The 27,704-nt window shown below is 49.4% G+C and overlaps 1 protein-coding gene and 1 pseudogene across 2 annotated transcripts in view; both read right to left on the reverse strand.

Annotated features, from left to right (window-relative positions):
- The window catches only part of LOC308057486 (uncharacterized protein), a gene marked incomplete at its 5' end in the record, with an annotated part of 607,752 nt that overhangs the window by 255,335 nt on the left and 324,713 nt on the right, over positions 1-27,704 (reverse strand). The window lies entirely within an intron of this gene.
- On the reverse strand, positions 21,721-22,702 carry LOC308057481 (olfactory receptor 14C36-like; annotated as a pseudogene). Its single transcript has one exon. The product of its transcript is annotated as an olfactory receptor 14C36-like (transcript).

Below are 27,704 nucleotides of genomic sequence, written 5' to 3' on the forward strand. Positions count from 1 at the left end.
ATGCAGAGCAGCCCAGGCACACAAGGCACATCACACCGGGGTCTCCACTCGTGTGCCTGCATTCTCAGGCTGCTGGGTTTTCTCTCCAACAAGCCCTACTAGCCCCTGGATGATACAGTTGGGGAACACGCCGAGCAGTTTCACAGTGGGCCGGTCAGCAGCTCCATGGTGTGCCTGGAGATCTCCTTCTCCTCCACCAAAGGCCCTCAGGGCAGCAGATACCTTCAAGTCTGAAGAGAGCTTTGCAAGTTGGTCTTTGCAATACCAGCAATGTCTAATGAGGGCGGAGGTGTTCTGCACAGGTCTGACAGAGCTTCCTAGGACCTGGAACGCCTGGCAGCTGGTTCTGGTCACGTTCCATGTTGGCTTTACTAAGAACAGCAGTCAAGTTTTTGTTGTCTGTTTTATTTGTCTTCCCTTTTTTCTTATGTTTCCCTTTCTCCGCTGCCCCTCCCTCCCCCTTTTTTATTTTTCTCCTCCAGGTAACTACTGGTTATTGTGTTTTGTTTAGCGCAATGCTACTAAAAAGCTAAATATGCAAAACCACTCTGACCAGGTCACCTCATGGACAAGATGCCTTTGTGAAGGGAGCCTGTTGGGGCACAGGAACTTTTCAGCCACGTTCACACAACCCATCCCGCTGACTGCGGCATCTTGTAAAGCATAACGGTTCGTCATGTGCCCAAGCACAAAAGCTGTAGCTGAAGTGTGTGAGTGAGGAACGGGAGGAAGAGGCACAGCCTACTTGACATCCAGCTGCCGGGATCCTTCAATTCCCTGGGTGGCATTGGGTGCTGCCAGCTCCTGCGGCCTGGCCCTGCAGCCAGCTCATCAGGGAGGGAAATTTGCACCTACGCCTGTCAGATGCCAGCTGGAGGAACAGCGCTGAAGGAGACTTGGAGCGGAGCTGACTTTGTCCTGAGCAGCGAGGTTGTGGTGTGACACTGCGATCCAGCCTGCGCTGGTAGTTGGTGCCGGGAAAACAGCACTGGAGTCCTGGTGTCCTGCTATGGCAGGGGCAAAAACGGCTGCCCCCAGCAGGGGAGGGGCGGGGCAAGATGCCCTGAGCAGGACAGGGACAGAAGTCAATGCCCCCTGAGGGGCAGGAGCAAAGCTCGCCACCCCAATGAGGGCAGGGGCATAAAGAGCCCCCTGAGCAGGGCAGGAGTCAACCCAGGTACCTGGTGTGGACAGGGGGCAAAAGCAGCCTCCCCAGGCCAGGAGGGGAAACACCAGCCATCCCCAGGGGCACATGATGACAAAAAGCCACCCAAGCGAGGCTGTGGCCAAAGTGGATGTCCCAAGCACAGGCTGAGTCCTGGGGGCAGATGCAAGTCATGGGCAGGTGCTTTGCTCCACGAGTCTCACGCACACAGTCCTGTAGCTGGGACGAATGGCAAAGAAACCCTGCGCAACGCGACGGTGCCAGCCACAGCTGTGCACGGGCAGCTTCCAGCCCGGGGCAGGCGCTGACTCCTCTGGCTGTGCGCAGCGGGGAAGAGGTGGGAACTGTGCCGGCGGCCGAGCAGCCCTTCGCCAGCAGCACGTGGGGAAGCCCAGCGGCACCGGCTGCTGGCTGCAGGGGAGGTGCCCAGGCTGGGGCAGCTGCCTGGCCACAGCGTGTTGCCGTGCAGCCCCGTCTCACAAAGGGGCAGTGATGCGGCACCCGCCCGGAACTTGGGCCCTCACCTGGCCAGGGCTGGACATCCTGAGCAGCGGGACGGCCAAAGCCAGTTGGGCTGAGCTGCGCGTCAGGATAACTCGGCTCCTTCTTGAGCTACTTGTGTGGCTTAAACATTTCTCCTTTCCTGCTGACTGCTCCTCAGCTTCCACCCTCTTCCAAAGGTAACTAGGACTTTGCTTGTGGGACAGGTCCTAGAAGAGGTAGGTTGGGGATAAAAGTGGAGGCTGCTCTCTACCTCCCAAGCTGTATGCTGAGCTCTTCCACCCTTCTAGGCTGGCCAGACAGGTGCTATGGGTACAGTTCCTGTTTGGTAATTCCTATTTTTCTGCCGTTGTCAAGGCTAGGGAAGTAGGGAGGTGGCTGGCCGAGGCATTGAGCTCAGCGTAGCCTGACCCGATGCCCACCTTGACTGATGGGTCAGGAAGGGAGACCAGAAACACAGCCCAGCAAAGGCAACCGTTACAGTAGCGGCCAGACACCGGTCACTCCTGCAGACAGGGTGGGCAAGTGTGGGCTGGAGAGCCAGAGGGCTCTGCTGCCAACAGTCGCTACAGGCAGTTAAAGCGACCACTTGAACACTTTTGATGGCAAGTGTTGGCCTCTCTTTTTTATGGTGGTTGAATGATTTTCTTGAGCTCCACTTTCTTCGTTGCAACCAGGTGACGGTATTGGTGCTGATCTTCTCTTTCTGGGCCGCATCTGTACATTCTTTGCCAGCCAAAGCTTCCTGCTCTGCTCCTGAGAGGAGCCACGGCCACAATGGGAAACGTCTCCTGTGAGTAACAGCTTCACCAGCAGCCTTGGGCTTTGTGAGCCCCCAAATGCAATGGGCACGGCTGCTGCTCCATCCTGGAATGTTGATTGTGGGGACAACCTCGAGGGAATTCTGGGGTGTTTCCTGAGAGCATCCAGGCCTACCCAGGGTTTTTTGATTGGACGCAGCAATTGGTCATTTTGTCCCTCCTCTGCCATTCTACACAAGCATTTGGAAGATGACATTGCTCGTAGAACAAACTGACATCAGTAGGGTTCCCTTCTGGGCTTGGTGCCTGCTTGTTTTCGTCAAGTGACAGTCAGAAAAAGGGAAGGCTTGACCTGATCATTCAAGACTCTAGATGGAAAGGCGAGTATCCCGACCCCAGAAATCAGAGTGTGGGTTTGTTGGATTTCCAGCAAAAGAAGGAGGTGAACAGGCTATTTTCCCAAACCTTTTCCAAGCAGTAAATGTCACAGGCAGTGTTGGGTTTCCCCTGTTCTGGCTTGGAGGTTGGAGCTGGTTGTCCTGGGTGCTCCAGCAGAGAACTTGGCTTTTCAGATACGCTTCTGTGCAACAAAACCATCATTTCCCTGCAGTCGTTGCCGAGGGAATGGCTCCACCACAAAGGATCCTCTTTCCCCCGGAGAAGATTTGCATGGACTGGCAGCAAAGGCAGAAAGCTGGAGCAGGCCTCTACAACGCGGACAATACGTGCTTCCTCAACTCCGTGCTGCAGTGCCTGACGTACACACCCCCTCTTGCCAACTACCTGCTCTCTCATGAGCACAGCAGCTCCTGTGAGTACTTTTAGGAAGATCTCCTTGTCAGTCTGCTGGGCACTTCCCAAGCATCCCCAGAACCTGCAACGGGATGTAGGAGAAAAGCAGCCCTTCTTTGTCATCTGCCCCCAAGCTGGTGTTCTTGGAACACTCAAGCCTAGAAGCCGCTTGTCCTATCAAGGTGTGTTCGCTCTCACAAAGACGCCTCTTTCTAGTCCCAGGTGTTGTTCCCGATTCCTGCAGGTTAAACTCTCTCTGCTGGTTGCACAGAAAACTTCTGTCAGTGAAGCATCCCTCTCAAGAATGTTTTCTGTGTACTGAGATGTCCTGGGCATGCTGGGCCGTTGGCACCTGGGGAGGACTAGGAGACTGTCTAGGACAACTCCAAGATCTCCATGAGGTTTCCCATTCAATGGCTCTTTGACTAACCTGACTGGCTTGCTTCCCTCCCTCCCTCTTCAGGTCGCCAGCAAGGCTTCTGCATGATGTGCATCATGGAAGCGCACGTTAACAATGCCTTGAACACCTCAGCCAGTGCCATCCAGCCCAGGGACGTCATCAATGCCCTCCCACGTAGGTCACCTCAGCTACTTTGATGTGCTTTCCTCTGTTGGTAGAGGACTGAAGTACTACCTTCCTCTTGATTAGGAATAGGAGGACATTTCATGCTTGGCATGCAGGAAGACGCCCACAACTTCTTACGCTGTACTGTCACTGCCATGCAGAGAGCTTGTCTGGCTGGAAGCAGCGCGTAAGCACAAACAAATGACCTTTCAAATTTGCCCAGCCTTTTGGCTGCCTTGATGTCCCCCCATCAAGGAAACACTATGCCCAGGGCTTGCAGGCAAAGGAAAACTCTTGGGGGAGATAACTCTCTGCTTTACTGTTTCCTTCCAGCTGGGACATCTCTTCGCAATATACTACCATCGTCCATCAAATATTTGGGGGCTTCCTGAGGTCCAGAGGTATGTTTCCACAACTGTTGCTCTCCTTACACTTGCCTGTGCCCTGCTGTGTGCCTGTGAGAAACAGATGAGCGTGTGGCTGGCTCTAGAAAAGATGAAAAGCATAAATGGGCACGACCTATCGACTTCACCTGTTGCTGAGCATTTCCCTTTGCCTTCCAGTCACGTGCTGCAGCTGCAAAGCAGTTTCCGATTCCTACGAGGCCTTCCTGGATGTGCCTTTGGATATCAAAGTAAGAGGGTTTCTCACTGTGCTTCAAGACGTCCCAAGCTCCTTGTGGCTTCCCAGAATGTGTGCAGCTGGCCTTGAAAAGTGCACTTTGAACACAGGAGAGCTTGGTGGGAGGTGGGAAGTGGTATGGGAGGTGTCCTGCAAAGGCCACGGCAGCGGTCTCCCTGTAGGTGCTGGGCAAGCACGCATTATACTCTCTGCACTGAGGGACTCTCAGCCACCATCTCTTTGCTTTCCCTCAACACCCACCTGGCTCCTAGGCTGATGGCTCATGTTGTTTTCATTCCTGATGACCCTGCACACCATCGGCAGCTGAACTGAGCGGTGCCACGGTGAGGTAGCTCTTGATAGTGTCAGCCGGGAATCTCTGGGAAGGGAGGGAAATGTTCGGCATCATACCCTCTTTCCTCCTCCCTCTGGCCACTCTTTGCAGGGTCACGGTGTGTCTCCTCAGTGTCATCCACCTGGGTCTTGTGGGCAACTCCCCCTGAGTGCTTGGGTGAGGGCATTTCCCACAGCTCAGAGCTCTCCTTTCTCACCCCTCCAGGCAGCCTCATCTGTCACCGCAGCTCTGGAGGACTTTGTCAAGCCCGAGCGGCTGGCTGGTGAAAACAGCTTTCGATGTAGCAGGTAAGAGGATGTCTAACACCAGATTAAGACTTGTGCCTGTGTGGAGATGCTGCCTGTCATCGAGCCTCAGGAGGTTCGATGCACAATCAGGAGGCACAGCTTTTCTTTCTTATGGCCTAATGGTTCTGAAGAGTCTTGAAATGGCATGAGGACGTGTGAGGTGGAAAAGGTTGTCTGGCTGCCTTGGGGCAAGCTAGGGTGCATTTCAGTGCTTGGCTCTCTGCTTGCTTTCAAGGTGTGACGAGAGGGTTACTGCCCTCAAGAGGTTTACAGTCGATCGCACGCCCAGGGTGCTCACGCTGTGCCTGAAACGCTTTGATTTCTATGGCAAAAAGATCGGCAAGGTGTGTACTCAATTGAAGGGCAACTCTCTTTCTCTTCCTGGAGCAGGAGATTTCCCAAAGCAGGATGCTCTGTCACAAGCTGTTCAGGTGGAGCTTTTTGTGTTCCCTTCTGGGGAGAGGAGAGCTCCTGTGGCAAGGCAAGCACATGCTCTGCTGCGATAGAGATGCTCGGGCCGAGAGCAGTTTCCTGCCACCCAAGGCGTTACCTGCTGCTTCAGGGACAAGAAGTGTTGATGAGCCCCAGAGATGTATTTTAACATGGCTGGGCCCTGGTCTTGGCAGGCTTTTTCACGTGGTATGGCAGTATCCTTCCTGAGCCCTCTTGGTCTCTCCGCAGTTTGTGCAGTATCCCCAGTACTTGGATCTCCGGCCATACATGTCTCCGGGAGCTGCAGAACCGCTCCTCTATGCCTTATACGCTGTCCTGGTGCACAGCGGTGGCAGCTCTCAGGCAGGACACTATTTCTGCTACACAAAGGTAAAGAGCCACTTCCTTTGTCACGGGGAAGAATGTGTGCTGGGGAAGGCAAACTTTTCTGGTAGCCAAGCTTTTGGGGGAGAAGGTCTCCTGACTGGCTGGATGGGATTTGCACTGGTGGATTCTTGCTTCTGTAGTTTGCTGCCTGTGTTTTTCTGCAGAAACCACGCAGTTCATCTCCAGGTATCATTGCCTTTATTTACAGGCCAGCGATGGACTGTGGTACCAGATGGACGATACATTGGTGGATTGTTGCGACATAAACACAGTTCTCGCGCAGCAAGCCTATTTACTTTTTTATGTCAGGTAATAGCCACTACTGAAACGTGTCGAGAATGCATTTCCCTTTCCCATTTTGGCTATTTTCCTTCCGATCCTCCTGAGTGTTTCTGTCCTAGCAGACAGTTACTACCCGCATCATTCAGTGCTGTCCAACGTGAACTGCCCCCCGTCGGTCCTTCCCTTCCCTTGCTGGGCTTTAGGCTGCTGCCCCGATGTAAACTGCTACTTGTCTGCTCTCTGTAGCTGTTTGATACAGAGAAGAGTCCCTAAAGCGGCCTACAGGGAAGATCTGGGGGACTCCTGATCAGGATGTGTAGTGATTGGGTGAGGGGCAGCAGTTTTAAACTTCAAGAGGGTAGATTTAGAGTCGATCTTAGGAAGAACTTGTTTACGGTGAGCGTGGAGAGACACTGGCAGAGGTTGCCCAGAGAAGCTGTGGATGCCCCGTCCCTGGAAGTGTTCAAGGCCAGGCTGGACAGGGCTTTGAGCAACCTGGTCTGTTGGAAGGTGCCCTGTTGCAGAATGGATGAAAGAGAACGGCCACGGTACTATGGAAGGACTGTGTGATACGACTTTTTGACATAAGTCTGGCTTAAGTCTGAGTGAACCAAACTAGGCCGCAGAGAGAAAAAAAAACCACTAAGAAGCCCAGCTGCAGTGGAAAGTTACCAGGATTGCGAAAGAGAGAAGAGAGATAAGATTGTGCTGACCTTGTACAAAAACAGAAAAACAACTTTAAGGGAGTAAGCATGAAGAACAAGGTGTAACCCGAACCCGCTGTAACCGCCCGCTGTAACCGCAAATAGGAGGACGTATAAAAATGTAACCCTTTAGAGCTTAGCCAATTAGCAGATGATTTGTAGGCATAAAATTAACTGGAACTGTATATAAGACATAATCGCGCCGTAATAAATTGAAGCTTGCTTTATCACTCACATTGAGTCGGCTGCTTGCTTCCCCTCGCTCGTCGCAAGTGGCGCCCGAACAAAGGACCCCCAATCCTTGTTCTTCACCGGACAGCGAGGACGGAGAAGCACTGGTAGCAGCGACCAGGGAGCGAAGATCGACTGATGCAGGCATCGTAACTCGATCCGTGCTTGAACCAACGACTAATCAAGGAAAGGTTCGCCGTCCGTGAGTGTCTACCCAGAGAAAAGGCTGCATCTTAATCAAGGAAAAGGACTATTTAAAGCGCGCTATGGAAAAAGAGGTGGCACTCGATCTTTTACAACGCTTTTTAGAAAAGCGGGGGGTAGGCCCTTTAAAAGATCTGGCCGGGTTAATTGCGTTAGGTAAAGCGAAAGGATATTTTACAGATCCTGAGCATATCTTTGAAGTAGATGAATGGCGTAATTATGGAGATTGTTTATGGGATTTGGTAATTGATGATGATAAAGTTGCTAAGAAATTAATGAAACCTTGGAGGGAAGTTATTAACTGCTTAAAGAGATATAAAGTTGAAAAACAAATGGCAGCAGCTGCTTCCAGCCGACTCGAGCGGTCTGACCCAGCTGCTGGGCGTTTTACGGCAGGAGGTGACTATTTTACCCCCCCTGCCTCAGGAATCCCTGTTCCTGTTGTCCGTCAACCCTCGAATCATTCTTCTTCTCCTCCGGAGGAGAAATCTTGTTCCCCGGCACCCCCTCAAGAGGAGGTGCAGGGAGAATCGCAAGAGAGTGATTCGGAGGAGGAGGCAAATGATAAAAACGTAAAAACGAATAAGGAAAAGTTACAAATTGACTTAATCACTAAAACTTCTAAGCCATCTTGCCCTCGTTCTCAGCGACGACTGATTCGAGTCAGTTGGGACAAAATAATCCGAGAGGCAATAGAACAACAGGAATTTGATGTTGTAGCTCAAATTGATCCCCAAGCCTATCCGGTCCTTTATACTGTTGATAATGCTGGCACAATGACAGGAGAACATCATACTTTAGACTGGAAAATATTGAGCCAATTACGAAGTACTGTTAATGATTCTGGTTTGCATGGTGAACCTGCCAGACAGATGTTAAATTATATTTGGGGTAGCGGGATGCTTTGTCCTGAAGACATTAAAAATATAATGAGACTCATTTTAAAACAATCGCAACAACTGTTATGGCAAGCTCATTGGCAAAGGCTTTGTGAATTGTCTGTGCATACGCCGCGCGCGCCAAATGATCGTTTAGCAGGTTTAACTGTAGAACAATTGATGGGAACTGGACCTTTTGCTTCTATAGAAATGCAAATGCAGACCGGTCCAGATGTTTTATTAGAATCTATGAGGCTAGCAAGAGAAGCTTTACAAAAGGTTAAAACTACACCAGCTACACCCTCTTATATGTCAGTTAAGCAAGGAAGGGATGAGTCCTTTGCATCTTTTGTAGATAAAGTTACGGATGCTATTAATCGAGCTGATGTATCTGATTTTATGAAGGGACCTTTGTTAAGACAATGTGTGTTAGAAAATTGTAACTCTTACACAAAAGGCATTTTAGTTACTCTTCCTCTAGATGCTTCTATTGAAACCATGTTAGAAAGAATGAGCAGGGTTCCTGTAGGGCCTCAAGCTTTGTTAGTTGAAACGCTTAAAGAAGTAGGGGACAATTTAGTCAAAGCTCAACAACAAGCATTTGCAGCGCTCGCTCCACTGAAACCTCCAGTTGAGCGCCAAAATAAATCACGCCGGCAAACGGACTGTGTATGTTACCGTTGTGGATGTTCAGGTCATATGCGCCGACAGTGTCGAGAGCGTCAAGTATGGTGCCAGAATTGTCAAATGAATAATCATAATACTGCAGCTTGTCAGCGTTCGGGAAACGGGAAGCGGAGCACCAAGAGTCGCGGCGCGCTGACCCCAATAGCGGCTCCAGCAACTTACATGCCGACAACTGTCTCCAATCAGCTTCCCCACCCAAAACCGACATCTCCCGCCCTCGACCAGCCACCGACTTACAACCTGCAACCCGAGGGAGCCTCGGACTGGATTTGGCAACGGCAATAGACATTACCTTACTTGATACTCGTCCACAAAAAGTTGCTACAGGAGTCCAAGGACCTGTCATGATAAACGACCAGCCTCATGGAGCTTTGTTACTGGGTCGCTCTTCGAGTGGCCTCAAAGGACTCTTTATTTTACCGGGACTTATCGACAGTGACTATAAAGGAGAAATTTTTATAATTGTACAAACAAATTTTCCACCTATCTATATTCCTAAAGGTAGTCGCATAGCTCAATTGATACCGCTTCAACAGCTGACTCACCACATGTCGACGATGTTTGACCATGATCGTGGAACCAGTGGTCTTGGTTCCACAGGAGGCTTGGCACTGCTAACCATGCCTATGAACCAACGGCCACTCGCCCACATTATTCTTGTACATGGAACTGACAAAAGACGTATGACTGCACTTTTGGACACTGGTGCAGATATTACCATCGTCGCACGTGCTCAGTGGCCTTCTTGCTGGCCATTGCAACATGTTCCTGGAGGAGTTGAAGGAGTAGGAGGGATGGCTCCTGTCCAACGCAGTCAGCAAAGAATACAAGTCATCTTAGACGGGAAAACAGCGCTTCTGCATGTCACCGTCATGCCTTTACCAAATGGAGTAAACGCCCTCATCGGAAGAGATGTATTGAATCAAATGGGAGTAATCCTTACTACAAGTTTGCCTTTTTAGGAACGGTTACCGTCAATTGGACTTTCCCGATTCCTTTACAGTGGCTAACAGAAGAGCCTGTTTGGATCGGACAGTGGCCGTTGAAAAAGGAAAGTCTGCGACAGGCACATTTACTAGTTCAAGATCAATTAACACAAGGTCATCTTAAGCCGTTGACCAGTCCTTGGAATACGCCTATATTTGTCATTCAGAAAAAATCAGGAAAATATCGACTTTTACATGACTTAAGAGCAGTGAATCGACAGATGCAAGCGATGGGAGCCTTACAACCAGGCCTTCCCAATCCTGCCATGTTGCCCACCGAATGGCATTTGTTAATAATCGACCTAAAAGACTGCTTTTTTACAATTCATTTACACCCCAATGACACTCAACGATTTGCATTTACATTACCATCAGTGAACAGAGAAGGTCCTGACCAGCGATTTGAATGGACTGTGTTACCACAAGGCATGAAAAATAGCCCTGCCTTGTGTCAGTTATTTGTTGATGCCGCTCTCCAACCTATTCGAAAAGCATGGCCCCATGTTATTATTTACCATTATATGGATGATATTTTATTTGCGCAAGAACAGCCCTTTACTGCGCAACAGGAACTCTTTTTACGACAACAGTTAGAACAACAGAAGTTAGTCATAGCAGCTGAGAAAGTTCAGCGTTCACCCACATGGAAATATCTTGGCTGGAATATTACTCATTCACAAGTAAGTCCACAGAAATTAACTATTCGTCAAAATTTACATACTCTCAATGATGCTCAGAAGTTATTAGGTGATCTCCAATGGTTACGTCCTGTAGCAGGCATCACCAATGACGAATTAGACGTGTTACGCCCATTGTTAAGGGGTACAGACCCATCTTGCCCTATTAATGTTTCTGAAGAGCAACACGTTATGATCCAACAGCTCAGTAACCGGATTGTAGAATGAGCAGTAGAACGCATTGACCCTACCTTTCCTGTAGACCTCACTGTCTTATATGGTCCTTCACATTTTATCGGTGCACTTACACAGTGCAAAAAGGAAAAGGGGGAGACTGTAAGAGTGTTAGAATGGATATTTACCAAAATGCAACCAAAAACCACCATCCAAGAAAAAACACAAAATCTGGCGGAAATCATTCAAAAGGGAAGAATGCGAATTTTACAAATCACCGGAAAGGAGCCAAATGCTGTGTATCTACCAATACGCAGAGAAGACTTAGAGTGGTGGTTGCAGAATTCATCGGTTTTACAGTTAAGCTTATTAAGTGAAGCTCTAGAGATTAAAGTCGAGCCTTTGAAAACACCAATATTAAAATGGATTAGTAATTATGATTGGTTAAAGTGTCCAAAACGGAGTGAGAAACCTTTAACAGATGCTATTACAGTTTATACAGATGCAGGAAAACGCTCAAGAAAAGCGGCAGCAACATGGTACGAAAACAATCAATGGCACCATCAAATTCTCCCCACAAAATCAGGAGATTCGTTACAAACCTTAGAGCTAGCTGCTGTTGTATGGGTCTGTACCCAATGGATGCATACAAGATTAAACATTGTAACAGACTCAATGTACGTTGCTGGAATTGTAAGCCAAATTGAAGATGCTCGTCTTAAAGAACTACAAAATCAACGACTGTTTGAACTTCTTAGGCAGCTGTTGTCAGCAATACAACAGCGCACGCAACCCTACTGCATTATACACATTAGAAGTCACAAATGGTCTGAAGGTTTGGGGGAAGGGAATGCGCGCGCTGACCAGCTCGTGTCTGTAGCGGCTCCTATAAATGAGTTTGTTAAGGCATGAGAATCACACAACACATTTCACCAGAACGCGCGGGGTCTGCATCAACAGTTTAACATTACAATGGAGGAAGCTAGGGGAATTGTACGAGCTTGTCCTACGTGCAGTCATCATGGACCGGGTTTAGGTATCGGTGTGAACCCCAGAGGACTTAAAGCCAGAGAGTTGTGGCAAATGGATGTCACTCATGTTCCCGAATTTGGTAGATTAAAATATGTTCACGTTACTGTTGATACATATAGTAAGTTTGTATGGGCCACAGCACAAACAGGAGAACGTGCACTTCATGTAACTCGGCATTTAACAAGTTGTTTTGCTGTTATGGGGGTGCCTCAATCAATAAAAACTGATAATGGCTCTGCTTATGTCAGTGAAAAAATGAGACGTTTTTGTCAAGCGTGGGGAGTGCGACATAGTACAGGTATTCCTCATTCTCCCACAGGGCAAGCAATCATTGAAAGAACGCATCAGACATTAAAACAATATTTACAAAAGTTTGAAAAAATTACAGATGTACAAGAAAGACTTGCTAAAGTTCTTTTTGTGTTAAATCATCTATGTATCTTTACAGATCAACAGGAACCGCCTGCATGGTTACATGGGTATTCTAAGCTATGTAAAGATGATGTTCCAATGTTTGTTATGTATAGGGATCCTTCAACTGGTTTGTGGAAAGGACCAGCAGAAGTGAAATATGCTGGAAGAGGTTATATGTGTGTACTTACTTCCACAGGACCACAGTGGATCCCAGCAAAGTGGACCAAAGCAGCGGTGACCAATGTTCCAACAACCAGTGACAGTTGTGATTAATCTTTTAGTGTAACTTTATCTATATTCTAATCATGATGTTAACAGCTGTTGTGTTAATTAATCTTATTGTTATAGGTGTAGCTCTTGTATCTAAATCACTGTTTGATGTGCAGGAAAATGTATGGGTAACCTTAAGCAGAGCTGTCAACACAACCACATTTTGTGCAAGCGTGTCAACTCCTAGTGTACCCTTTTTAACTTGTTTAGTAGGTGTGCCATTAAATGACTCAGATTGGATCACCCTTAACCAGTCTCTTAGCCAGACAAAGATTACCCAATTAGCTCGAGGTTCAAATATGAGTGAGTTTTTTGATAAATTTGATAATTGGGATGACAAACTTTCTATTGGTCCTAATCCTCAAGAAATTGAACTAGTTGACTCATTGAATGCCTCTTATTGTGTATATCTAAATTCTTCTAAGTATCCTTGTGCTGGTGAAAGTTCTGCCACACCTTGTAATGCAACTGTTAGCACTCTTGTATACCCAATTGGAAATCAGTCTATTTGGAGTGGTTGGTGTAACCATACCAGTCGAAACCTGTCAAATCCTGCCCCTGGACTATTATATCCTAGAAAGTTACCCCCTGGTCTATTTTTTATTTGTGGTAATAGGGCATGGAATGGAATACCCTCAATGCCTGTAGGGGGTCCATATACCATTGGTCGCTTAAGTTTAGCTTTACCACATCATCATCCTAACAAGTCAAATCCAACAAGATGGAAAAGAGATGTTATACAAACTCTTCAAAACACCTGTGACGATAGTGTACAACTTTGGAATAAATGGGAAGTATTTTTTACTTCGTTTTTTATCCCAGGTGCTGCTGCTGCTCGAGCCCATAAAAACTTAGAAACACTGTCTTGTTGGATAGTTAAACAAGCCAACCTCACCAGCCGGGTACTATCAGACCTAGCTGATAGCCTAACCACTGTTCAACATGCCGTTTTACAAAATCGCATGGCCATTGACTTTCTATTATTAGCACATGGACATGGCTGTGAAGATTTTGAAGGCATGTGTTGTATGGACCTTGAAGACAATTCCAGCTCCATACACAAAGAAATTAAACAGTTGATGGATCATTCTCAAAAGATTCAACAAGATGTTGGATTCTTTGGCCTAGAAAGTTTAGCAGATTGGTTTGGAATAGGAGGCTGGTTAAAGGGACTTTTACAAAGTGTATTACTTATAGTGATAATTGTTGTCATCGGATTTATATGTTTAAGTTGTGCTCTCTCCTGTATTCGAAAATTGTTTGAATGTTTAACTGGACCAGTTTTCCTTGTCCAAAAAGAAAAAGGGGGAATTGTTGCAGAATGGATGAAAGAGAACGGCCACGGTACTATGGAAGGACTGTGTGATACGACTTTTTGACATAAGTCTGGCTTAGGTCTGAGTGAACCAAACTAGGCCGCAGAGAGAAAAAAAAACCACTAAGAAGCCCAGCTGCAGTGGAAAGTTACCAGGATTGCAAAAGAGAGAAGAGAGATAAGATTGTGCTGACCTTGTACAAAAACAGAAAAACAACTTTAAGGGAGTAAGCATGAAGAACAAGGTGTAACCCGAACCCGCTGTAACCGCCCGCTGTAACCGCAAATAGGAGGACGTATAAAAATGTAACCCTTTAGAGCTTAGCCAATTAGCAGATGATTTGTAGGCATAAAATTAACTGGAACTGTATATAAGACATAATCGCGCCGTAATAAATTGAAGCTTGCTTTATCACTCACACTGAGTCGGCCGCTTGCTTCCCCTCGCTCGTCGCAGTTACCTCCCGAGCCTTGGCAGTTCTGGTTGGGAACTCTTCTGGCCAACCTGAAAAGTTAATACCAGCAAATATCGGTACCCCCCTTTTCTTGGAAGTTCCGTGAAATCAGCCTGCCATTGTTGTCCAGGCCCATTACCCTTTCCAGTCTGGCCCATTTCTAGTTTGGGAGTATTCTTTGGATTAGTCTGGAGGCAAAGGTCACACTGTTGAGTCACCTGTCTCACTGTGGTATATAAGTTTCTAGCTACAATATCTTTTATCAGATGCTTATACAGAGCCTCCATTCCCCCATGTCTCTTCCTATGTTCTTCCCGTATTAAGTGCCACAGTAAATATGAGGGAACAATTAACTTTCCCTGTGGGGTATAAGCCCATCCCTCTTCATTATATGACCCTGCTAAGTCTGAAATAAGTTTCTGATTTTCCCTAGTGTATTTTGGTTTATCTTGTAGGGAAATATGCCTATCGGGGATTAAAGCCCCCGCTACTTTGATTTTCGTTTTGGCCACTTGTTCTGCCTCTCTGTCCGCCAGTTCATTCCCTTTTTCCAAATCTGAGCTCACTCTCTGGTGTGCCTTAATATGCATAATTGCCACTTTCTCAGGGAGTTGGACAGCTTCTAGTAACTTCAGAGTTTCTTCCGCATGTTTGATATTCTTCCCTTGGGAGTTCAATAAACCTCTTTCTTTCCAAATTGCTCCATGTGCGTGTACAACTCCAAAGGCATATTTTGAGTCTGTGTAAATGTTTACAGTTTTGCTCTGAGCCAACTCCAGGGCTCGAGTTAGGGCAATTATTTCTGCCTTTTGTGCGGAGGTGTTCATGGGCAAAGGTCCTGACTCTATTACCTCTTGACTGGTGGTGATGGCATATCCTGCGTGTCAATTGCCATTCAGGACATAGCTGCTCCCGTCTGTGAACCAGTTTTCTCCGTTTTCTATGGGGCTATCCTTTAAGTCTGGGCGACTTGTGTATGTCGCTTCAATAGTTTCCAAGCAGTCATGATGCACTGGCTCTCCTGTGTTTCCGCTGAGAAAAGAAGCTGGGTTGACAATGTTAGTAACCACAATTTCCACATCATCCTGTTCCACTATTACAGCTTGATATCGCAGGAATCTTTGTGGAGATAGCCAGTGTCCACCCTTTGCTTCCAATACTGCCGACACTGCATGGGACACAAAAACAGTCATTTTCTGGCCCAGGGTGAATTATCGGGCTTCCTGTATATTTAGTATCACAGCCACAACTGCCCTTAGGCATCCAGGCCAGCCCTGTGCAGTTGCGTCTAACTGTTTAGAGAGGTAGCCAACTGCCCGACGATACGGACCTAGCTCCTGTGCCAATATTCCTAGGGCAATGCCCTGTTTCTCGTGAGAAAAAAGGAGGAACGGCTTACCCACATCCGGGAGTCCTAAGGCCGGGGCTGACATCAGAGCCTTCTTTAGTTGTTCAAAAGCTTGTTCAGCCTCTTTATTCCATTCGAGGTGTTTCTGCTCAGTCGCTGTCAGCGCATATAATGGTTTAACAAGCAGTCCATAATTGTAGATCCACAATCGACACCACCCTGTCATTCCCAGAAAGGTTCGCAATTCCTTTACCATCTGGGGTTTTTTAGTTTGGCATATCACCTCTTTGCGGGCCTGCCCCAAAGTTCTCTGTCCCACACTGATCTCATAGCCCAAATAATTCACTTTATGCTGCATTACCTGAGCCTTCTTCCTAGACACCCTGTATCCTTGAAGCCCTAAGAAATTCAACAGACTCACCGTCCATGCCATGCAATCTTCCTCTGTGTTGGTAGTGATCAGAATGTCATCCACATACTGTAACAATTTTCCTTTCTCGGACGGGGCTTCCCAGGATTCCAGGTCTCTCGCAAGCTGATTGCCGAAAATGGTAGGACTATTCTTGAATCCTTGCGGCAACACTGTCCAAGTGAGCTGGGTCCTTCGACCACTTTTAGGATTTTCCCACTCAAATGCAAACAACTTTTGACTGGCTTCGTGGAGAGGGAGGCAAAAGAAAGCATCCTTTAAATCTAGAACAGTAAACCAGATTAATTCAGGTGCCAATGCAGTCAGTAGGGTATACGGGTTTGCCACGACTGGGTAGAGATCCTCAGTAATCCTGTTCACTGCGCGCAAGTCTTGAACCACCCTATATGACCCATCGGGCTTCCGAATAGGTAATATAGGAGTATTGAATTAAGACTCACATTCCTTTAATAGTCATAGCTGCAAAAATTTTTCTATCACTGGCCGGATTCCTTCCCTGTCCTCTTTCTTTAGCGGCTATTGTTTAATCCTTACCGGTCGTTGACCTTCCTTTATCTTAACTTCAACAGGTGGAGCATTTTTCGCTCTTCCAGGCACATCTGTAGCCCAGACTCCTGGATACACTTGGTTCAGAATTTCCTCGTCAATTTTCCTTTCTGAGGGGAGACTAGTTAGGACTAGACTTAATGCCTGTGTATATTGTCGATCCTTTACCTCCAGTGTAATTTCCCCTTTTTCAAACGTGATCTTTGCTCCTAATTGTTCCAACAAATCTCTCCCCAAAAGTGCTTTTGGGGAGTTGGGCATGTATAAGAACTTGTGGATACCCCATTGCTTTCCCAATTTATACTTTAAAGGTTCGCAAAAATACGCCTTTTCACTTTGGCCAGTTGCTCCCTGTACTACAACGTAATCATCTCCTAAAGGTATTAAGGCTTGATTTAAAACCGAATATGTCGCTCCTGTATCTATCAAAAACTCCACTTGCTGCTGCTTTTCCCCTAGCTTAATTGTAACCAGTGGATCTGCTAGGGTAGATTCCCCAGGTTCCCGTCAGTCTTCTATTACATTGGCTATCTTCACATTCGCCGAGGTTTTCCGACCCCCTTCCCTGTTTCTAGGACATTCCCTTTTCCAATGACCAAAGCCCCTGCATATAGCGCACTGATCCCTTTCCAATCGAGACGAATCTCGCCTACCACCTCTCCGTTCCCCTTTTTCCTGAATGGCAGCTATCAATTTCTTTTGTCCCCGCCTATATTCTTCTCTATTACTAAACAGCCTCCATGCTTCATCCAACAATATTTCCAAATTTCTACCTTCTGTAGAACGCAGCTTTTGAAGTTTTCGCCTTATGTCCCCTGCAGATTGACCCAGGAATAAAGAAACTAATTGCTGGATCCCTACCTCAGACCCAGGGTCCAGCGGCGTGTTACGGCGCATCACATCCCTCAGCCGATCCAGGAACTCAGACGGGGACTCAGAAGGAGTTTGCTTAACTGCATATAAAGCTGACCAGTTTATAGTTTTGGGAATTGCTCTCTCCATTCCCTTTGAAACCCATTCCTGATATTCCTGTAATCCTTGCATATGTGCCGATCTATTAGCATCCCACTTTGGGTCTTGGAGGGGGAAATGTTCCTTAACATCCCCTCCTGTAATTTTATAATGGTCTTCGGCCAAATTTCCTGCTGTTTTCAAAACTAGCTGTTTCTCAGTTTCAGTCAAATATTCCAATAATAAGTGTATATCATTCCAATCGGGATTGTGTTGTTTTACGATAAATTGGAAATGCCTGGCTACACTTATCGGGTCACTTCTATAATCCTTTGCAATCTTTCTCCACTCTCCCAAATCAGCGGTGGAGAAAGGCACTTTAATTAGCATTGTTCCACCATCTGGCCCCACCGCCTCTCGGAGGGGTGCTTGTAAAGTAGTCAGGGCAGACTTCTGCTGAGTGTGGGAAGATACAGGGCTAATAGGAGGATTTGAAGCTCCTTCCGAATCCACATCCTTGTCCCATGCCCGGGGGGGGGGGGGGGGGGGGGGGGGGAGGTTTAAACAAGTCATCTAAGTCTTGTTCTGGGGCTTGGTGAACTTTGTCTGCCTTTGTACACCTCTGCCCAATGCTGCAGGAAGAACAGCATCTTTTCAGTTTACTTCTACCCCCTTTATTTTCCCGCTCCAATGCGAGTACCATAGGGTCCTGTGGGGGTGTTATCCCACGGTCCCTTTGCCACTCCGGATGGTTTCACAGCGTGAAAAACATATCTGCATATGACACTTCATCCCATTTCCCTTCTCTTCTCAAGAACAGCATAAGCTGTAACAAAGTATTATAATCCAATGTTCAATTAAATGGCCACTTAACTTCGCCCTCTAACTTATACAACGGCCACCACTGATTACAATATTTAATGCAGTCAGTATAGTATACGGATTTGCCACGACTGGGTAGAGATCCTCAGTAATCCTGTTCACTGCGCGCAAGTCTTGAACCACCCTATATGACCCATCGGACTTCCGAATAGGTAATATAGGAGTATTGAATTCAGACTCACATTCCTTTAATAGTCCTAGCTGCAAAAATTTTTCTATCACCGGCCGGATTCCTTCCCTGTCCTCTTTCTTTAGTGGATATTGTTTAACAATTAACAATATCCTTCCAATGGGAGAGTATACAACCCAGAGGACTCTTTCTCAGTATCCCTCCTTGGGTGTTACCCATTTTCAATATACTCTTAAGGGATTTAAACTGACTTTTAAATTCTCTTTTCACGCCTGTCAGCCACACTCTCACTTATTCTCACTCAATTCCACTCTCACGGGCGTCCATGCACTCAGAGAAAATCACACACACATCACTTCACACAAACACTATGGTTCGACAAATTCAAATCGGTAGTCTATTCCAAATGTCTTATTGCCGTAACCAAAATCGATACTCAGAGAAATTTAACACAGCATCGCTCCAGTTAACAACCTTCTAGCAGCTGCAAATATCTTGTAAATTACAAGAGGCCCGCTTACCCTTCTCCTGCTTCTCATATACCGGTCATTAGCAGGTCCATCCTGGCTCCCAACAATGGGATACAGCGGTTACCTCAAACTCAGTCGATCTATCCCCGAGATCGCTACCGGCCGCTCTATCAGCCAGCGAGTTTCCCAATTGCAGTCCCAAACCCTATAGGTACCCAACCCACGGGCACTATGCTGCACGCCAGACATCTCTGCGCGATTTATCAGCAGCCCTGAATATGCGTACGCTTAAGTCACTTTGTTAAACATACCATTAAATCCGCAGCTTCAAGAGGCTGTTGTCCACTCCCGCGGTGATCGGCTGGCAGCGGAGACTCCTCCGAGTAAAATGCTCGGGGCGCGCCTAGGAGCGTCCGCTCCGCAGTCGGTCCCGCAGCCGAGTGGAGATGCTCCTGCCTGGCTCGCCAAAACTGACGTGCGGAAAGCAGACTCCACAATCTGTAAGACTGTAAAGTAGGTATGTTTATTCAGCGCTGGGCAGCACGGGGGAGTAGTCCCGCCAAAACCGTGCGCGCCTGACACGAAAACTTGCTCTGTTTTTATAAGACATCTCATTACATATTCATAATATGATGTAATATGCCTATACATATGCATTACCTATCCCCGCTTTGTATTAAAATTAGTTCTGCAAGTCATTTCCATATCTCTCTCCCGACTGAGTTTGCGCAGTGTCCCCTGGTGGTGGTCGTCAGGGGTCCTGAGGATGAAGGCAGGTGAGTCTTCCTCGTGACCCCCACATCTGGCGCAGGCTCAGTAACGTCCTGCTCTTTGTCCAAACCGCAGAACCAGCTTTGGCTTGTTCTTGCAAGGTTGTAATCTTTCTTTGGACTTATATGGTCATAAAGCTGGACTTATATGGTCATGAAGCCCTTTACTCCCGTACACCTTATCACAGTACCCAAGCAAACCGTGTAAGATTTGGCAAACAGCTTAAATTTTACAACTTTTACCCAAAACAGCTAAACAGACTATTACAATTGTTAAACTCTACCCTATCTCTTAACCCCCCCTCTCTCACACAACTGCTCGCACTGGAAGATGTCACTAGTCAGTGGCCACCAGGAGGACTTGACCACTGGTGACATTTGGTCTTGAGCCCCTGTGGCATATGATGCACCGACTCTGGGAGCGGATTGAAGGCACGTAGACACTTGAAGACACCTCGAAGACACTTTATTAAAATCAAGCAAGCCTTTTATACCTTTGCAGGGGGCTGACGTGTCAGCCTGTAACTCTGCTCTGCAGCTTTCCACTCTGGGCTCTTTTTTTATTACAGACACAGCAGCTCAGCAACTCCCTTTATCTACAAGGCCACAAGCTCTGCAGACCACTCCCTATCTTCAAGGTTCTCCTCTTGCTCCCATGGCTTCCTTCCAACAAGCATAACTGTGTCTCTCTCCCAAGGTCGGGTTTCGCTCCCTGATGCTGTTGAGCTAGCTCGAGACATAGCCACAAGCCGCCAGCCAACTTCCCACCCACAGTGTCCTCCATTTCTTCACTCCAGAAGTCACCCATCTGCCTATACAGAAACGGCAGGAGAAAAAGTCAAACCCCTTGCAAAGGTGCAGGTACAAACCATCCCCTTCTTGCCTTAATACGTAAGGGTGCAGCAATCCCTTTGATGTCCCACAATTACCTGGAACTGGCTGCAGGAGTATTTCCACCGTCATTTCCCCAGACACTACGGTGAGGATGACCAGCCTGTATTTCTCCCAATTGTCCTTCTTGCTTTTCCTGAACAAAGGCTGGATGTCTGCCTTTTGCCAGGACCCCAGAACCTCCCTGATTGCTCGGACACATTTGAGGGCACCATCCAGAAAGGGTGCCGTGATCAGACAGAGGCACTTGCAATGACCCTGCCCAAGGCAGGTGAGATGAATCTCCCTGGGACAGTGGCCTTTGTTCCTGCAGTCACACACAGGAACGGCGGTGCCCTGGGAGGTGTCCCCACCTCAGCTGGCCTCATGCACTGCTGGCGTGGTTGAACCCCAGCCTCACGCACACAGGGGTGCTCAGAGGCACGAGCCCGTCCCTGGCACGTGCGGAGGCAGAGCACTGCAGCGGGCACAGTGACTGCCTGGCCTCCTGCTGCCCCTGCCAGAGGCTGGCAGCACCTCAGCCTGGGGGTGTCGCGCCCTGCTCGGCACCTCACGGAGATGGCCCTCGTCATGAGCAATGGGCACAGGGACCTCGGTTCAAGGAAGCACGTTGCAGTGCTGCATTCAGGTGGTCTCCACAAATCCAGAACATTTGATGGAGGCCAGCACCGTCACAGAGTGCCCATTGCCTGCCCCTGCCTGCGCTCAACAGGACTGCCACGCAGCACGGCAGTGACCAAGCTGCCAGAGCACTCAGGCCTTACACCAAGGCAGGGGGTCAGAAGGGGAGTGTGGAAGTGGAAGGAGGACAGTATTGGAGAGCCAAGGGGTGGTGTTCCCTGGTACTGCTGCCATGCCAGGAATTTTTTCCCCTCCGTCTGCGGATACAGGAACTGTCCCTGCAGCTCCAGAAAGGCCTTGGAAGAAAGAATCCCAGGAAAAACATAGTGGTTTAATGGCCCTTTGGCTTTGTTAGATGAAGAGAGAGCAGGGCACTTTCAGAAAAGAAAATCACAGAAGGAATTAGAATGGGGACGACACCTTTATCAGAAACGAAATACCCTGTGAAACTAGAACAAATTCAGAAGACACTCTGGGTCTGTGATAAATTACATTATAAATGTTATTCAAATATTTATTCCTTCAGAAGAAGATACAGTTATCAGTTTGCACATTGCACCCTTGAGCTCCTGGTTCCTCATGCTGTAGATGAGGGGGTTCACTGCTGGAGTCACCACTGAGTACAGAACTGTCACCACCAGGTCCAGGGATGGGGAGGAGATGGAGCGGGGTTTCAGGTAGGCAAAAGTGGCAGTGCTGAGAAAGAGGGAGACCACGGCCAGGTGAGGGAGGCACGTGGAAAAGGCTTTGTGCCGTCCCTGCTCAGAGGGGATCCTCAGCACAGCCCTGAAGATCTGCACGTAGGACAGAACAATGAAAACAAAACACCCAAAGAATAAAAAAGCACTGCCCACAATAAGCCCCACTTCCCTGAGGTAGGTGTGTGAGCAGGAGAGCTTGAGGATCTGTGGGATTTCACAGAAGACCTGTCCCAGGGCATTGCCTTGGCAGAGCGGCAGTGACAGTGTATTGGCCGTGTGCAGCGCAGCATTGAGAAACCCACTGGCCCAGGCAGCTGCTGCCATGTGGACACAAGCTCTGCTGCCCAGCAGGGTCCCGTAGTGCAGGGGCTGGCAGATGGCCACAAAGCGGTCATAGGCCATGACGGTGAGGAGAGAACACTCTGCCGAAAGGAAAAAGACAATCAGGAAGAGCTGTGCAGCACATCCTGAGTAGGAGATGTCCCTGGTGTCCCAGAGGGAGTTGGCCATGGCTTTGGGGACAATAGTGGAGATGGAGCCCAGGTCGAGGAGGGAGAGGTTGAGGAGGAAGAAGTACATGGGGGTGTGCAGGTGCTGATCGCACACTACGGTGGTGATGATGAGGCTGTTGGCCATGAGGGCAGCCAGGTAGATGCCCAGGGAGAGCCAGGAGTGCAAAGCTGCAGCTCCCGCGTGTCTGCCAATGCCAGGAGGAGGAACTGGGTGATGGAGCTGCTGTTGGACATCTGCTGCCTCTGGGCATGGGGACCTGTCACAGGAGAAAAAGACAGTGATAATTTAGGGGAGACTTCTGCAAGCAAAATCAAAGCCATTTCCCACAGACCATCCCCCCCCCCGTCACACACAGACATCCCTCTCTTTTCTCGGAGACCTTCCTGCAGCTGTGTGGCTGCAGCCCTGCTTGGTGCTGGCCGTGTGGGCGATGAAGAGCAGGGCATCTGCCCACGGGCTCTTGACCAGCCAGCCCCACTCTGCAGCAGTGGGTGGGGGCAGGGACCAGTCCTGGTGTTTAACTTTGTCCTGTGAAACCAGTGCCAACGCAGAAGGGCTGGTCAGCGTCTGCAGCGCCAGTGCTAAGGAACGGGAAGGGTGAAGGCATTTTAAGGGAGTTTTAGTTTTTTTCACAGCTCCCCCCATCTCTCCTGTTGAGTATTCTCGCATGTCAGAAAAGCAGAGCATTTTTGCTGCCCTCAGGTGGAACAGAGTGAGGTCTGTGAGGCAAGAGGATTGCCTGTGGGTGAGTGCCCAGTGAGGGGAGGTGGTCTGTCCATCTGGTTCCCGGTATCTATGGGCTTGCACCTTCCTGAGATGAATGGTGGCCACACTCCCATGTTACCCTGAAATACCACAAGGCACTGCTGAGAACAGACTGACCCACCACAGACCAGTAAAGGTTGTAGGCTTTCATCAGAACTCAGCATCCCACCCACAGCAAAGGATACACAGCTCATTTCACCCACCCCAACAGCGTTTTCTCCATCACAGAAACGCATCTAGGTGGGGCTTTCAGATCACTAATGGGTGCGAGGGGACATGTTTCCATTCTGGAGGGCAACTCACTGCTCGGAAGGGAACTTTAAGGAGGTAGCCAAGTGCCCTAACAAGAGCATCAGGTTCAGGGAGAACCAGCCCATTGCCCAGCCCCACACAGGGCATTGCCCACAGCCCCACAGGTGATAGGAAAGCTGGGACACTTGTTCCCATGGACACACCTGCAGGAGAAGACCCACAAGGTCAGAGTGTGACTCTGCAGCTGAAACACCCATCCCCAGAGAGCCTGACAGCAAGAGCTAGAGAATAAAACTAACCCCAAAAGGCAGAGAAAGAAGTAAAATTGCACTGACGGTCTAGGTAAGAGTGTCCAGGGCGAGCGTGCCAGGCACTGAGGGCAGTGTTGCCCTTGCCCAGCTCTGCTCGCCACCTCCCACATACCAACATTGCCGGGCAGCTGCTCTCAGCCCCTGTGCTCTGCAGAGGGACCGGGGCACGTGGCTGCAGAGCTGCACCGCGGTCTGCTGGAGCTCTGGCTGCAGAGGGGGTGGCTCACACCTCGGGACCCCCAGCCCTGAGGGCAGAGGCTTTGCTGGGGGGAGAGCAGCCAGGGGGATGCCTCAGAGAAAGGGGTCTGCACTGCACATGGTCAGAGAGAGCTTTCTGATTCACCTTTCAACAACAATTCTGTCTGAAGTTTCCTACCAGTCCTTGCAATATCCTGGATGTCAGGAGATTTTCCTTGTGGGAGGTATCTCCCTGTGCCAGGTCTTATCCTGTCAGCACTCACAGACCACATCTCTGCCTCTGTGCACTGGCCCCGCATAAACGTGCCTCTCTGCAGGGCACTGGCTGGGCGCAGGGTCCTGTCCGCAGGGGGAAAAGGGCAGCTCAGAACGACCCTGATGGCTCCAGCAAAGGTGCTGCTGCTGCTGTTCATAGGCGGAGGAGTGGCTGAGGGCACTTCAGGAGACTCCTGGCAGACCACCTCATCACTCAGAGTTACAGCTGGCAGTCTCAGGGACATCTTCAAACTCGAGATCTCCATTAACATTTCTGCCTTCCCTCTCCTGCCCCCAACAACAGAAAGCTGAAAACACAGATTGAGGAGAGCCCTGGATTTATCACAGCAATCCCTGCGCTGACCAGCGATACGAAAAGTCTCATCCAGACACATTCTGAGGGTAACCTATCCTTGTAAGCAGTGCTCAGCCATGCAGCACACTCTCAACAGCAGAGAGATCCTTCCCTCTCGGGGCTCAGTCCATACGCCCCCAGAGCTGTGGGGAGCCCCCCGGCAGGCTGAGAGCTGCCCCTGGCAGGCGGCAGAGCCCCTGCCCCAGCACACAGCCCCCGCGGCTGCAGGGACCCTGCTGGCAAGGACAGCCCTGGGCACCCCTGCCTGCACAGCCACCTTCACAGCCCTGCAGCCGGCCCTGGCACAAGGCAGCCCACATGCCCTGGCCCTCCCACGCTGCAGCAGGGAAGCCCTGCTCTGCAGCACACTGGCCTCCTCCACAGCAAAAGGCTCCCACACGGTCCCACAGGCTGGGGGTGCCCCAGCTGCTGCAGACCCGGCTAGCAACTGCAGAGGCATTGCCCTGCAGCCACACACTTACCGGCTCAAGGGCTCTGCAGATTTCTCCAGCAGGGAGCTCTCAGCAGCCTCCCACCAAGGGCTGCTTTTGAGCTCTCCCTGCCTCCCTCCTCTGCCCCTCTGGGCTCCCTCCAGCTGTCCCTGGGGCTGCAGGGGAACCTGCTGGGCAGCAGGATGAGGCAATCCCTCATGGGCCTTGCCTCACCTGGGGGGACACACTTATTTCCAGCTCTGGCAATTCCCTTACTAGAAAAAGTTTTCTGCATGAGCATCAACTTTTGTTAAGCCATTACTAGTCAGGACACCAGGAAGACTGCAGCAAAGGATCCAAGTACTCCTAAAGGAGCGTGTGTGTACGTGTGTGTCTGGTGGTTCTGCAGGCAGGGCAGGGAGGATGTCCTCAGTGCTTCAGTAAGCCCTGCAGAGCCCATTTCAGCACTTCATTGCACAGTCCGAGGGCTCAAGACTCAGCTCTCCTTTGCCCAGGCCACGTCTCTGCTCTGAAGCAAAGCCTTTGCACCCACGGGCTCGGGGACACTTGGTACCAGGTTGCCTTGTGGCCAGGCAGAGCTGGGCTGGTGCCACAGCTGGGGGGCTTCAGCCCAGATGTGCAGCAGTGCTTTCACACTAAGACGAGGGGTTTCCTCAGACTCTTGGTTTTAATGAGCCTGGCAGTTTCCGAAGACAGACGAGACCCTTGTGTCTGACCAACCTGCCCACGACCTGCGCTTTGACAGCCCGCTGTATCTGAGGGTGACTCTACCAACCTATCCAGGAACCCCGCTGACAGCATCATTGAGTCAGAGCCCTTAAAACCCCTGCTCACATCTCCAGAGACTTATAGAAAATGAACTTCAGCTGAAGATTTTTATTATGCAAGTTTGTAACAGAGTAAGGTTCAAGGAATTCCAGTAATGGTAGACTGACTGCAAAACACACTTAAATCAAAACACTGAGCAACAGCTACCGTGAGTTAGTGCTAGCATAAAGTTCTTACCCTATAGGCGTCCCTAGGGGGAATGACAGGTTCAGCCCATCCACTGATCCCAGAAGTTCCCATGGAGTCTCCACTCACTTATCCCCTCATTGTCCACTTTGACACTTCATAGCACGTTGCTTATTCATTTACCTACACGGGATAGGTTACAGGTTTCTCACTCGTGATGTACATTAGTGCTCACCCTCAGACAGCACCACGGAAGGCTTTCACTGACTGCACATGCTCCCCAAGCGGGATTTTGCTCTCGTTTGAGGGCTGTTTGACATGGAGGTTGCAATCTGTCACTACCACACTTACCTTTGTCTTCCTATTGACTGGGGTGGGTTTGGTTTGTGTTTTTGGTTTTTAGGTGTGTTAGGTGGTTTTACAGGCAGGGGCGGGGAGGATGTCCTCAGTGCTTCAGTAAGCCCTGCAGAGCCCATTTCAGCACTTCATTGCACAGTCCGAGGGCTCAAGACTCAGCTCTCCTTTGCCCAGGCCACGTCTCTGCTCTGAAGCAAAGCCTTTGCACCCACGGGCTCGTGGACACTTGGTACCAGGTTGCCTTATGGCCAGGCAGAGCTGGGCTGGTGCCACAGCTGGGGGGCTTCAGCCCAGATGTGCAGCAGTGCCCTCAGCCAAGGGCCCATGCAGAGGCAGCTGGAGCCCGTCCTGTTGCAGACAGAGCTGTGACACTGAGGGAACCAAGTGCCAGGGCAGGTGGCAGAGCTCAGCACAGCTGCTCGGCAAGGACAGCAGCCTCCAACAGGTCCAACATTGAAAATGGAGTTTATGCTTGTGGGGCAATTCCAGGGCACCCGAAGGAGCGTTCCCTCCTTCTGCACAGGCCACAGCCTGCCAGTGTGTGACCTGGGGCCTGCACTCTGCTGCTCTCCTGCCTCACTCCCCCTGGGAGATGAGACTCCTCCGTTTCTTTGCTCCTAGAACCAAGGTGGACACGAATGATGTAGGGTTTCAGATCCAGGGGAGCATCACAGCTGCTGGCCCATCTGGCAGCTGTGCTAGAATGCCGATGCAAAGAACCTGCAGACACCTAAAGGAGCATTGTCACTGTGCTGCCCTGTGACTGTCGGCGGGTGGTTACTTGACCACTGGCTTGCAGGATCCCACCAAGCCTCTGTCTCGCTGCTCCCCTTCTTCTTCACTCACCTTGATGTCTATAGGGTTGCTCTCTCACATAATTCTCACTCCTCTCCCGTTGTGTTTGGTCCTTTCTGCCATAGGGTATCACAGAGGTGCCACTAGAATTGCTTATTGGCTCAGGTTTGGGCAGGGGCTGGTCCATTTTGGAGTCAAATGAAAGTGGCTGTTATGGCCATGGAGTCAGCTCTTGGTCTCTTCTCACCCCTGCCAGCCCTACAAACACCTCCAAACCACTGCCAAAGCCTGGCTGTGTCAACCCACAGGATCTCTAAATTCCCCAAGAAGATGTGAGGTTATTGATCCTAAGGCTTCCTCACGCTGCTTAAATAAGACTTTTGCCCTTCCTCTCCCTGATTTAGGTTATTTCAGAGCAGAGTTACCCTGAACCACACCTGTGTCACCTGGGCCAAGCTCAGACATGTAACAACAAAAATAATAATGGGTACCAAGTGTCCAAGGTCACACGCCAGCAAAATGTTTGGCTGCAGAGCATGCTGGGGTGGTGGGCAGAGGTCACTGTGAAGGTGAAATGAGATG

This window comes from Falco punctatus (genome assembly GCF_963210335.1).
Source record: "Falco punctatus genome assembly, contig: scaffold_30, whole genome shotgun sequence".
Taxonomy (NCBI): domain Eukaryota; kingdom Metazoa; phylum Chordata; class Aves; order Falconiformes; family Falconidae; genus Falco; species Falco punctatus.